Genomic DNA, 12,724 nt, shown 5'->3' with positions numbered 1-12,724 from the left:
TTAAAGAATTGAAGAAAATTAATATTCAAGGGAAGCATCCTGGGACCCATAAAACTAACAAATGTTAAAGAGACTCAGTCAAGGTTGGCAGGCTCAGAACTCACCCCGCTCTTACACTTGCTTTGAGAGTCTGGGTTTGCTGGTCATTCTGCAGATGCGGAGATGGCAGGGAGAGGGGCTTCGTGCTTTTTCCCGTTGGATCTAGACTCCTATTAAGGAAAGAAGCAGACTCTCACTCCAAGACACTGCTTCTCTACCCACCTCTTTCCTTTCTTTTTCCATCACAGCTCCCAATACAGCCCCAGCTTCTCATAGTACTCTGTGGGATTCTCTCCTGGCGCTCCCTTGAGGACAGGCTGTCTTATCTCTCTCTATATCTTCAGTACCCAGGACAGTGGCTCGCACTCAGTGTTCCGTTGAGCCATTTGCTATTTCCATGTCTGTAGGTCAAAAGCTGTGCTGATATCTGCCATTTTACAGGGCTCAACCTAATAAATGCCAAATAAAAGATTATTATTAATACGTGAGTATGTACTAGACTTTACCTAAGGCCTTTTAAGTTAGAGGTGAATGGCCGCCCCAGAGCAGGCTGGGAGAATTCCCATTATTCCCAGTTTCAATCACTGGAGCTTCTGCTGATCCCACAGCAGCAAGCAGATGTCCAGCTGTCTTCTAGGGCTGTCTCATTTGGCTTTCCTTAGGCAAAATAAAGGGGCATAGAAATGGACCTGCCTGGGGATTGGCAAGGTAGGCTCCTCTGTCCCCAGTGCTTCCTTGGGCTGGAAAGTGCTGTGGTCCTTTCCCCATCACATTCTTGGTTGTCTGCTCTTTCTTATCCCCATTCCATGTTGAGTCTGTTTACCTTGGCAGCTCTAGGTACAGAGCAAAGGTAAGTGATTTGTTTAATTTTTTTTAAGTATTTGAGATTTTTAATTGACAAACAAAAATTGCATTTATGGTATACAACAGGATGTTTCCATATGTGCATACATTGAGGTGTGGCTAAGTCAAGCCAATTATTACATGCATTACCTCACATACTTACCATTTTTGGAGAATGAGAATGAGTTAAAAGCTCCTCTCTTAACAATAGAAGGGAATTGTCTTTTTATTTGCAAAATAATAAAAATTCTGTGGCAGCTGAAGTGATATGGGCGGGGCTGCCGGCTGTGGCTCTCCGGGTGATACACGTGGAGAGCCTGGGCTGCCCAGTGTTCCAGGCCCACAGGTCTGCACGTTCACCCCCCCCCCCCATGGAGGAACAGACTCAGCAGACCTCGCCTGCTTTTGGAAGGGAGCACTGTGCTCGGGTGTGGGACCACCACAGCAGTCGCTGGTGTCTTCTGTTATTGTGGAAAATCAGGAACGGAGCCTGTCACTTGTCATCTGTTCTTTGAACATAACCAACTTTTCTTCCATGAGCCATTTGGTGTGACTATGAATGATGGCTCCGGTTAAATGACACCATCCTGATGGTGGGGGTAAACAGAAGTGATGCTGGAACAGGCGCCTTGGATCCCGCCTGTGTTTTCCGAGAGCTTTAGTCAGGGCCTGGGATTAAGAGGGATGAGCAGCCCAGTGGAAGCAGAGCTGTCACATACGTCTCCTTTAGCCTCTCCTGCAGTGACTGGGGGTAAACACCTGGATTTCTGAGGCACAAAATACTGGCCGGAGAATAACTCTCTGCCACCCCACTTGTATTAGTTCCATATAGGGATTTAGAGGGACATGAGATTTCAGGGTCATGTAGCTCAATTTCCTCATCGTTTTTCTAAGTCAGGAGACAGAGGGTCAGAAAGGGCAAGTGGCTTGTCTCAGGTGGTGTGGCCAGCACTGCCGAGGCCACGATGAGCACCAGATTTCCTGCCTCCCAGTCCCGTGCCCCTTGCACTTTGCTGGGCACCCACTCCCACGCCTGTCTCCTCTGTTCTTAGGATTCAGGGTTTCACTAGCACCTGTCTGGGTTTTGAGTATTAAAAGACACTTGGCTTTTCTATTAAATGTACACACCAGTCATGCAACTCAATTTAGAAATATTAAGATGGGGAAAATGCATCAAGAAGCTGCGTAGAGACGAGACTAGAAAAGTAGGCTCTGCATTTCAGAAAAATTGGGTGTCCGGTTTTACCACTTAACCTCGGATCTTGGACAAGTTCCTCTCTGGGTGTCAGACTTATCACCTTGGGGTTAAATGTAGTAGCTATCCCAAGGGTTGATGTGATTAGTTACTGAGCTAACGTGTGTGATGCACTTGGCATAGTCACTGGCACATGGTCAGCCCTCAGTAAACTTGGACTTTCTGTTAATTGTACATATATTGTACTTGTGTGACAGAGGTGAGACAAGAATACCTCGGAAATTGTGGCAATGCCTTCCTGGGATGGCTGCTGGATTCTCTATTTTGATCTACCTGTGAAGACCTTGCCTGGGGCACAGCATGCTGCCAGGACCCCGGGCTCCCGGAGGCACCTGCCAATCAGGTCCTAGGCAATACTTAAATTTTTGTTTATACTGTTTTACATATATCTTGGTGTCCTTTTTAGCATCTCCCAGCCTGGTATTTAATAAGAATTGAAAGATATAATTCATGCAATGTGGGCAAAATGCCCTCTGTGCCCTTATATTTGCTTTGCTCCTATCCGGTCCATAGTAACTGCTCAGCAAACATCAGTGACTAGGATTCTAATATGGAGTCTGTTGTGCAGTTGTGAGTCGTGAGGAAAGAACAAAAGAGAATCCATTTTACAGAAGACTTTTGGTTCATCTATCTGGTTGACATATTCATTTCCCAAGCATCTTCACAACCCAGTTGGTGGGAATAGGATGTATTCTTTCCATTGTACAGATGGAGTGACCGAGAGACTACAATGTGACATCACCGACAGGCGGTGACCTAAGGAGTCAGGGCCAGAAGCAGGTCTGGGATGCAGACTTCCTGGCGCTGACCCAGGCTCCCTTCTGCCACGCGGCCTTCGCAGGGAAGCTGGAAGGACCAGGGAAGTATGCTTGCAGCACTCTCTCCCTTGCCCTGGGAGGTTTATCATCTATTGACCGAATGTTGACCAAAAACACACTAATTCCTGAGGAGGCCTTGCAGGATGTCCTGTTGAGACTTTTCCTCCTTTTTTTGTCAGTGCTCTGCTGGCAGATTAAAATTCGGTGGACCCCGTTTGTAGGAAGTCTGATAAAATATTCTCATCTCTATTGCAAACAATTTCTCCATCTGCTGCTTGGCTGGGAGGATCAAACTCAAACACCCTCACGAGAGGGGAGAGTGATACCAGGCAGAGGAAGGTACAGGAAACAGCAAGCTTTTGTGTCCGGACACAATGTCTACCTGATCTATTGTCTGATGGAGCTGATTAGTCAGCTCTGTTAGGCAGCTGTATTTTCTTTCCCCAAATGACTGAGTGCACCTAAGATTCTTTTGCCCGTTATTTAGTCTCTTGCAGATGCAGCTCTGTCCATGCAGCGTGTAAATCTGTAAGAGAAACAATGCGTTTGGGGGTGGGCAGGTGGGCTATGGGGGAAGAAGACAGGAGAAGACAAGCAGCGAGGACAGAAAAGCTGATCTGAGAAAGTCAGGGTGGCTGGCAAGAGACGTCGATGGAAGTCAGTGCAGTTCACTTAAGAAGGTATTTATAAAATAGACTGTTAGCAAAGAAATGTGTTGGGATGAATAGAAAATAAAAAAGAAATAACATTCGTCTTGAATTGGCCAGGGAAGAATTCCTTCCTTCAACAAATGCTCAGTATGTGCCTACTGTGTTGCAGGCATTTTTCTGGGTCCTGGAGATATACTGTGAGCAAAAAAGGACAGGGAGCCTACCGTCTCCGAACTAACACTGCCCTGGGAGAGAGCAAAAGGAAAATGCACCCCCAGCTTGGGAAAAATCCCAGCGGGGGAATAAAGAAGTCATTGTGGTATGGAGCATCAGGATAGGGGGTGGGGTGGGCTGGTGCTATTTCAGATTAGGAGAGTCCTCTCTTGAGAGGTGCCTTTAAACCAGACATACGAAGATCTAGGGAAGAGCTTTATAGGCAATGGGAATTTCGGCAGAGGTCTGAGAAGAGAAGTCTCGGCACATTGTAGGAACTATTGTAAAGACTACACAATTGGAGTGTAGTGGGGAAAAAGTAGACAAAGCCAAAACAGGAGGGACTCTAGGTGAGAAATGACAGAAATTGGACTAAGGAGTAGCAGTCGGATGGAGACGAATGGATGCATTCAAGATCCTCCTTGGTTGCGGGGGCAGGAAGGTGGCAAGATCAATGGTCCTGGCTGAGGGATTGGACGTAAAAGTCAAGTAACAGCCCTCCGGAATCTTTGTGATACTTGCTTCTGGTCTATGGTGGTACCACTTACCATGACGGGAAGCTCAAGGAGGGAACATCCTTACAAAGCATAAAATAAAGAATTCTACTAGGAGGATGTATAGATTGACAGGGATATCCAATTAGACATGGTAACTATGTATGGTTATACGTGGTTGTTCTTCTCAAGCTTACGAAGTCTAGGTTAAAGACATGTAAACTATTGATACAGAAAGAAATAACAAATATACAGTAAAAGTGTTACGTGTGTTCAGAGAATGAATCAATTAATTCAGACTAGGGAGTATAGACGACTTTAAAAGCATTCCAAGTTCAGGAAAGTCTATAAGCGAAGAAGCAGAGAGTAGATAGAGGACGAAGTAGAGAAATGCCTTTGTAAGATGAAAACTGAAGGCTGATGATTAGTGATATCAAAAGTACTGTACTTCTAAATCCTTCCTCAGAGAGAGTTATCTGGGAGAAAATGATGGTCAAGCCACACACTGAGAAAAAGTATTTGCAATACATATATGTGGCAATGGACTCCTAGCATCATATGTAAAGAACTCCTACAAATGAACAATAAAAAGACACACAAAAGTGGGTAAAAATCTTGAAAAGATGCCTCACAAAAGAACATTTACTGATAGCAAGAAGCAGATGGAAAGTTGTTAGTCAGCAGGGAAATGCAAATTAAAACTGCAGTGAGCTACCATTCTACATGCGTAAAAATGGCTTAGAAAATAAGACTGTCGATAGCAAATTGGAGCACATGGAGCAACCAAAACTTCACTGTATTATTGGTAGTGGTGTGAAATGGAACTAACCACTTTGGAGAACTATTTGGTAGTTTCTTAAAAAGTCGAACATGCGTCTATTGCTTGACCTAGCAACAGCAAGCAAATTCTAGGTATTCACCCCCAAATGTAAACATATATACATAGTATGGCTTGTACAAAAATGGGCTTAGTCAGAGTAGTCCCAAAGTGAAAACAACCCAGATTTCCACTGACAAGACAAGGACTAAATAAAACAATGATCTATCCTTATAATGCAGCACTATTCAGGAATACAAAGGAACAAACCACTGATAAAGTCACCTTTACTAGGGGTGCTGCATAATTCCACTTACCTGAGTGTCTAGACCAGGAAAAAGTAATCTACAATAACAGAAATGAGAGAGCAATTGCTGGGCAGGGACACAAGGACATTTTCTAGGGTGAAGGAAATGGCCTATATCTTGTGTAAGTGGTGGTTACATTGGTGTATACAATTGCAAAAACTCATTGATGTGAACATTCAAGGTCTTAAGGTTGATGTATTTTATTGTACGTAAGTTATATCTTAATTAGACAAAAACAAAAACCTGAATACTCCATCTCCAGAGCCAACATAGTTAGATTACTTCCCAGTTTTAAGGAAAAAAACCAGAAGATGACTATATGGTAAACATTTATCAAAATAAAATGGATGTGTTTACATTAGGAGGGTCTTGTGGCTTGTTTTCTAAGAAGCACACACAGCTGTTGGGTTGTCTGTAATCATGTAGGCATGTTGATACGTTGTCGAATTAGAGACCTGAAATTGTTTTGGTAGGTATAGTTCAATACAACCTACATCTATGTGACACCTGTTATATGCTGGGCCCTGGTGTGCTGCTGTGTTTCCTAAAACAGCCCATTGGCACCTCAAGGACTTTTGTCTTCTCTTTCCCCTGGCTTCTCCACAGTACAGCTCTGATCCTCCCCACTGATTTCTCAGAGGATAATACTTGGTGCAGAGCAGGTAAATATTTGTTGAATGAATGAATGAATGAATAAATGAATTAATGAACATCAAGTGTTTGAGCTAATGTGAATGAAAATAAGAACTACATGTTTAATTTCTTCTTTAAAAGATAAATGTTAACCCTAAAAAGGCAAAAGAGAATTTTAAAAAATATCCTCACTAGTTTTTTTTTTTTTTACAGTCCATGCTTTGGAAATCAAAGAGTAGAACAAGTAAAGAAAATACAGAAAATAACATTAATGTCTTCATTTTCTATCCTTTTAATTCCCATATTAAAGGCCAAACTGAAGACAACTGGCATAGTGGTTGGACTCTGGATTATTAAAAAATATTTTGCAAGGAAATAAACTTGGCTCATGTAACTAACAATGAGACAACCTACTTTGGTAAGAGTGACAGCAGCAGTTGATATTTCTGGGGAAAACACTCACCCAAACAAGAACCAAAAAACAAAACAAAACAAAAAAGAAGAAAAAAAAAACCCTCCCGATTTCAAGAGGCAATGGGGCATAAAGGAGATTAAATTTAGCTGCAGATGCCAACAGTTAGAGCCTTTGGAAGGCATGTTTAGTGAGTATCTTTTGTGAAAATTTACTAACTGCCAGTATTTTTTACATGGCATATAAAGTTGCGAAGGAAAGCATTGAATGATTGTGTTATCTTGAATATAATTATAGAAATAAAGCAAAATCAATGTGAGTCAGATACTTCATTCTACTATGAATGTGTACCATTGTGAATTAACGTAGTGATAAATTAAAATAAGTTTAAATGATCACTATGTTGATAATTTATAAACCAACAATTTTAGCTTAAAAACAAAACGTATTAGAATTGTACCCGTTGGACCTGACACTTGTTAAATACAGTAGAACCTCTGTAATTTGACTACCCCATGGATGTGGTCAACATAAGGAGCGAGGCCTACTATACTGCATACATGTGGTGCATGTCCCGTCTGTGAACATTAGGTCAACTTAAGGAGGTGGCCAATGTAGGGAGATGGAGGTTCTACCACATCTGGAAATTTATCTTTTGATTCTAAAATTTAAAGCCCAGGCAGTAAGTATTTATTGAATGTTATTATACAATTTTAAAATTATTTTTTAAGAGTTGATAAAATAGAGTCTGAATTTTATTTGTCCTTTAGTGGGATTTATAATTTTTTATAAGAATATATAGTTCACTATAAAATAGAAAACAAATATTGTAATTAAGAACAAAAAATCGGACAGAGGGTAAAGACAGGGTAAATGTGTGGTAAGAAAGAATTACAGAGGAGGGAAAATTCGCAGATATACAGGTTTTAGTGACTTAAACTGTTCAACTGACATTGAACCACAAACTTGGTTTTGAGTTTTCTGATGATCAATTAAAAAAGGAAAACTGATGGGGATGGGGGAGAGATGGCTGCTGACTGCGGTGAGATGAAGCCCTCCTGCCCCTGGGAGTGGATGGGCTTAGGTGGCATCACTGGGCTTGGTAGTGCAGAGATGAGGCGTCACTTTTTACTAATTGAATATTACGAGGGAAATCTCTTATCTTCTCTCCACGTTAGTTTGTGCACCTCTGAAACTATACTGAGGAGCTTGTTCTCCACTCCTGATGTGTCTTTCCATGTAAAGGGGGTGGCATTCTGGACCCTGACTTCCTCCAGGGCAGGTAAAGTGACTTATCTGATCGATACGGTTGGGAAAAATAAACCAGGCATGTTTGACCCGCCCTCTCCCTTCTGGGGAAACAGCCACCTTCAAGAAGCAGGTGTTCTTTCCCCATCTGCACCAACCAGGCCCTGCCCCAGTTCCGCACAGCCATTGCTTGGAAGAACAATTCTGCCTACTTCTGGGGCCCTCACTATAAACAGTGTCCTCCTGGTTGGCCTTTATTAGTCGTAGAGACTTTATCTTGGCTTCTGTCTGCCACTCCTTTGCTTCATTTATCAATCCATCCAGATCTCAGGCAAAGAGGGGTACCATTTATGGGCCCCCTCCCAGGCTCCAGTGGGATTGGCTGTTTAGTCACACTCACCTCCCACTGTGAGGTTTCCACAAGGTGACAGCACAGTTGTGGAATGGTGTGAAGAGTTACCCCGTTGATCATTACCATGCTGGCTATTACCCCCAGACCCCTGCAATCTGGGGGCATAATTGAGGAATACTGATCACAGTATCCATAATACGACACCAATCTCTGGCATGGCAGCAGAACTGGTGTGTCTCAAGCATTCCCCACCATATCCTTATGTCCTGCAGTTACCTGACAAGTACCTTTCTTGAACAGCTGCCTTGCTGGGGCTGTCTGTAGGGTCTTGCTCCTGTGGAGTGAGTTCATTCATTCCGGCTGCAACGGAGGCTGCTGTCCTCACAGCTGTTCTCAGGATTCTTCCCCACACTATCGTCTGCCCAGGTGGAGAATGGACCTTTGCTCCTGTTCCTGATGTCCTACCAGCTTCCTTCAGCTCTGAGCTCATGCCTGCCTTAAGGTGAAGAGTATGGGCCTCTAGAAGTGGGTGCTAGATTAACAAATACTAAGAACTAGTCAAGTGTGAAAGGTCTATGATGGCCACATGTGCAGGGCAAGAGGATGGCGTGGTGCGGTGGTGTCCCCCGGGTGGTTCTTAGTGTGGGAGAACAGGACTGATAGAAGCACCACTCCTGGAAACGCGGTTTCCCAGCACAGCTTTGTGTGCCTCCTCCATCTGCTCCAGAAGCTTTATTCTGGGCACCTTGACAGGAAGCATCCACACGAAAAGGGAGAACACAAAAGGACATTTTTAATCATCTCCAGATACCTACAGATCATGGCTATGAATGAAGAACACTCATCTTGTGACCTTTCAGGCCTACTGCAGGGGAAGGACAGGAAAAAACAAGGCAAACACCAAGACTGTTAGAACAAACAACGAAAGCACCATCTCGTTTCTTTTCTGTCCTTGTTGGCTCTTTGTTTAAGAGGGAATGAGAAAATAAACTGTATGGAAACGAACCTGTTGACAGTTTGCTTTCATTGGATTTGCACCTCCTTCGAGTAGAGAGTGTGTGACTTATAATACAGAAATGACTACCGGGGCCGTCATCATTAGCTTTTTTTGCACAGGTGTTTACGCCTTGTTTTCAACCACCAAATGCCATTTGAAACCTTCCCCCAGAGCTGTGGAGATGGATGGGACATACAGATTCCTTCACTGGTGGGAGGCTGAGCCAACTGCAGACTTGAAAATTGACCAGCCCCTAAACTGAAAAGAAAAGTAGCTGCTAGAGAAACATGATTGTCTGCTCAGTCAAGCACAGGGGGGATTCTCAGCCTTATCCATGAGCGTCAGAGGTCTGGGACAGCGAGGAGAACAGGGCCACTTTCCTTCTCCCAGGCAATGCGCCCCCATCCTGCTCCTTTCCTGCGGATGGACAGGATGCAGGACTGTCACGGGGCTCACCTGATGATGCAGGTGTTTCTTCTCTATACACAAGGGGCTCTGCCTGGATTCAACGTTGGGTAGGCCAGCCTCAAAGACGATTAGCATATTACAATTTAAGTAGGTATTCACCATACAGAGGGGGGCAAGATGGCATTTTTCTGTCTAGTTCTAGACTCACTTAGGTCAGTTTTAGGCAAATGGTATTTGGTGGTGCCGTATTTTCTTCCAAATTCCTTTTTGCTTTCTTACTAGAATACTCTTAAGTCTGTTTTTCACAGGTTCAAAACCTGATAATAATATAGTGTTATGGGCATATTTGTATTTCAACAGGGATGGAAGCCTTCAGGACTCTTTAGGATGAGGATAGAAGAGAATTGGGTGAGGGAGAAAGGTCCATTTAGAGATTGCTGAAGTCCCACCACACAGAGACATTTTCTTGCTTTCCAGGGGACAGGAATGTACATTGATGATAGAAGTGACTGGATTTCACGTTTGATTAGTAGTGTTTGCTGGGATATGAGTTTGACTGCATGTAATAGAAACCCAACTAACAGAGACAGTGTTTGGAGTCTGCAAGCCAGTGCTTACGGCCATGTGCCAGCAGCACCCACCTCTGGTGTTCCTCGGCAGTGCCCTTCAGAACCAGCCGTAGTGTCAGTATCACTTGGCCTGTGGTCCTCGTTGCCAACCCTCCCATGGTTTCTGCCCATTTTATTACCAGCCTTTCTGGTGGTTCCTTGAATTACCTTTCAATAAATTCCTTCTCTTTTTAGCTATTCGTGGATCCTCATCAGCCAGAGGTTATTTCTGTTGCTTGCAGGTAGCAGCTCTGAGTGTCCTATGTGGAAATACATCCTTTGCAGAAGGGTGCTTACCACTTGCTGTGTACAAGGGGAAATGAAATCCTAACACCAACCATTCGCTGAGCATGTTCTATGTAGGATGCTCGACCAAGATTATCTCTAAGTTTTCAGAGCAACCCTTGAGTAGATACTGTTGCCATCATCTTCATTTTATAAATGGGAGGCTGAGTTTTGAAGCTAGGGTTTCTGTCACCAGAGCCTCTTCCACTGAAGCCCAATCCAAATCTGAAATATCCTCTGAGGCCTGAATCAGCTATCAAAGCCCCACCAGAAAATGCCATCCTTCTCGAAGCGTGTCCTGAGACTGGATGGCCTTTCCCTTATTTTTTTAAATATTATTTTTCTTTAAATCATAACTTCGTACATTCATGCATTTATGGGGTTCAGGGTACTGCTTTGATATGCAATGAGAAATGCTTACATTGAACTAAGTAACACGTCCATCACAATTATACTCATTTCTTAATAGTTTTGAAATGTACCATTGCATCATGCACATTAGGTGAGGTCCCCCCATACCTTTCTGGAATTGTTACAGATCACTCTGGTAGCTTCGTATTCTAAGTATATTATAAGATCCTTGGGGTTCTACTCCTGGCTGGGCCACTCATGAGGAAGTAAGTGGTCACACAAGTGACCTCACCTTGTTGCTGTGGGCAGGGGTGGTCTTCAAGATGCTGTATTACACATGGTTCACAAGGGCATTTGCCAATCAAACTAGCCAACGGCTATAGATCCTTGAGATACTTGTCCCATGCAAATGATTGAATATTAGCTTTGATTTAGAAAATAAAAAGGATGTGAAAATTCTTTGTAAGTTGTACAGCACGCCAAATATTCCAGGCATTATTATCTTGCCTCTATGTTTCTTTCAGCTGCCTGGCATATTCTTATGCCAGTCCCTACTCTGTAGGGACTTAATAAATCTCTGAATTAATGGATGAATGAGTGGATAATCAACATAGTCCATTCCCCAACCTCCCAAGGTGACAGTTTAAACCAGTAATTCCCTATCTTGGTTGAATGATGAGCCCTTGGCTCACCTCTGATTAAGGGGCTCATGAACTTATCAAATAACTGTCCTACCGTATTTAACTTTGATTCACATATTTGAACGCAAAGTGACATGTCACACTCTACCTGCAGAGAGATGGACAGCTTGTAATCAAACTGAGCAGGCTGGAGAGGCAAGTCCAGCCTCAGTTTTCCTGGGCAAGGCAATGGGTGTCCTGGTCTGTGACACTCTAGGAAGCTGGCCTGGCTACAAAAGGTCTCTATGTCGCAATTCTTCTCTAAGGAAAGCAGCAGCTCCCTGGAACACCCAGAGAATCAGCCTCGATGGCCCCAGAGCCCACCTACCTGCCGTGTGCTCGGAGCCTGTTGCTGCACGTTCCCCGTGCCCTTCTGTTCCGACTTCCATCGCTAGCATGCCGACAGCTGCGGGAACACATGGAGGTCGCTTGGCAGCTGCTAGACACAGATGCTGGGCTCTGTAATGTACTTTTTCCCCCTCCGCTGCTGCTTCTGAGTGTTTCTCTGGCTGCCTGGATGTCTTCAGTTACTGCCTGTGGGAGGGGTGTGCTCCGAGGTGCGAGCGGGCTGTGAAGCCAGGGGGATTGGTGGTGCTGAGCAAGCAGGACTGCCGGGTACTTCAGACTGTCTTTGCCTTTTTCACACTCCACATTGGGTTTTTAGTGCTCTGCGTGCCTGCGAATCGTTCCAAGCTATTTTGGAGGAAAATAATGTTGGGGTGTCTTTTTATCTTCCCACCCTTGAAGCGCCTGCCTTCCTCCAGGTCCTCCTTATGCCTGCTGGCTTCTTTGCAGTAATCTCTGAATTTAGTTGGCCTTTTGCCTCTGTCTGGCCCCTTTTCTTCTACTTTCCATGGTGCTCCCAGAGGGATTTTCCTAAAACCAAATCTGACCACATCCCTTCCTCTCTGGGAATCCTCAGAGCTTGCAAGATAAACCCTGGACATCTTAGTGTGAATGAAAGGGCCTTCATGACTCTGCTCGGCTCACCACCCCAGCGGCCTTTTTGCTTTAGCCACATCTGTTTTGATCGTAATAAAACCGGCTGTTTTTCAGCTCAGTCTTGGCATTTATATTCATTTGGTCCGCCTGGGAGTTCCTTTCTTTCTCCACTTGTCTGTTCACCTGCTTTCCCCTGCCCGAGCTAGAGCTAGAGCGCTTTCTGGGGTTCTCTCTTCCACCTCAGCCAATCCGTGATGGGACAAACTGTACAATTAGGCTACAGAGCCATCGCCACATGGAGGCAACTATTTGAGCAAAGCTACCGATTAAACAGCCTACTCTTAAGCGTGGAGTATAAATGTCTTAACACA

General features: G+C 44.1%; 1 long non-coding RNA gene across 2 annotated transcripts in view; it reads left to right on the top strand.

Annotated features, from left to right (window-relative positions):
- The window catches only part of LOC111722279, a 36,901-nt gene extending 30,502 nt beyond the window's left edge, over positions 1-6,399 (top strand). For both annotated transcript variants that reach the window (XR_002771123.1, XR_002771122.1), the window contains 2 exons: positions 2,846-6,099; positions 6,284-6,399. This is a non-coding gene — a long non-coding RNA (uncharacterized LOC111722279). The remainder of the gene's footprint in view (positions 1-2,845; positions 6,100-6,283) is intronic.
- The last annotated feature ends 6,325 nt before the right edge of the window (positions 6,400-12,724 follow it).

This window comes from Otolemur garnettii, unplaced genomic scaffold (assembly GCF_000181295.1).
Source record: "Otolemur garnettii isolate 467f Iridium unplaced genomic scaffold, OtoGar3 scaffold00229, whole genome shotgun sequence".
Classification (NCBI taxonomy): domain Eukaryota; kingdom Metazoa; phylum Chordata; class Mammalia; order Primates; family Galagidae; genus Otolemur; species Otolemur garnettii.
The sequence above is the reverse complement of the archived record's forward strand: the minus strand, read 5'-3'. Positions and strand labels throughout refer to the sequence as shown.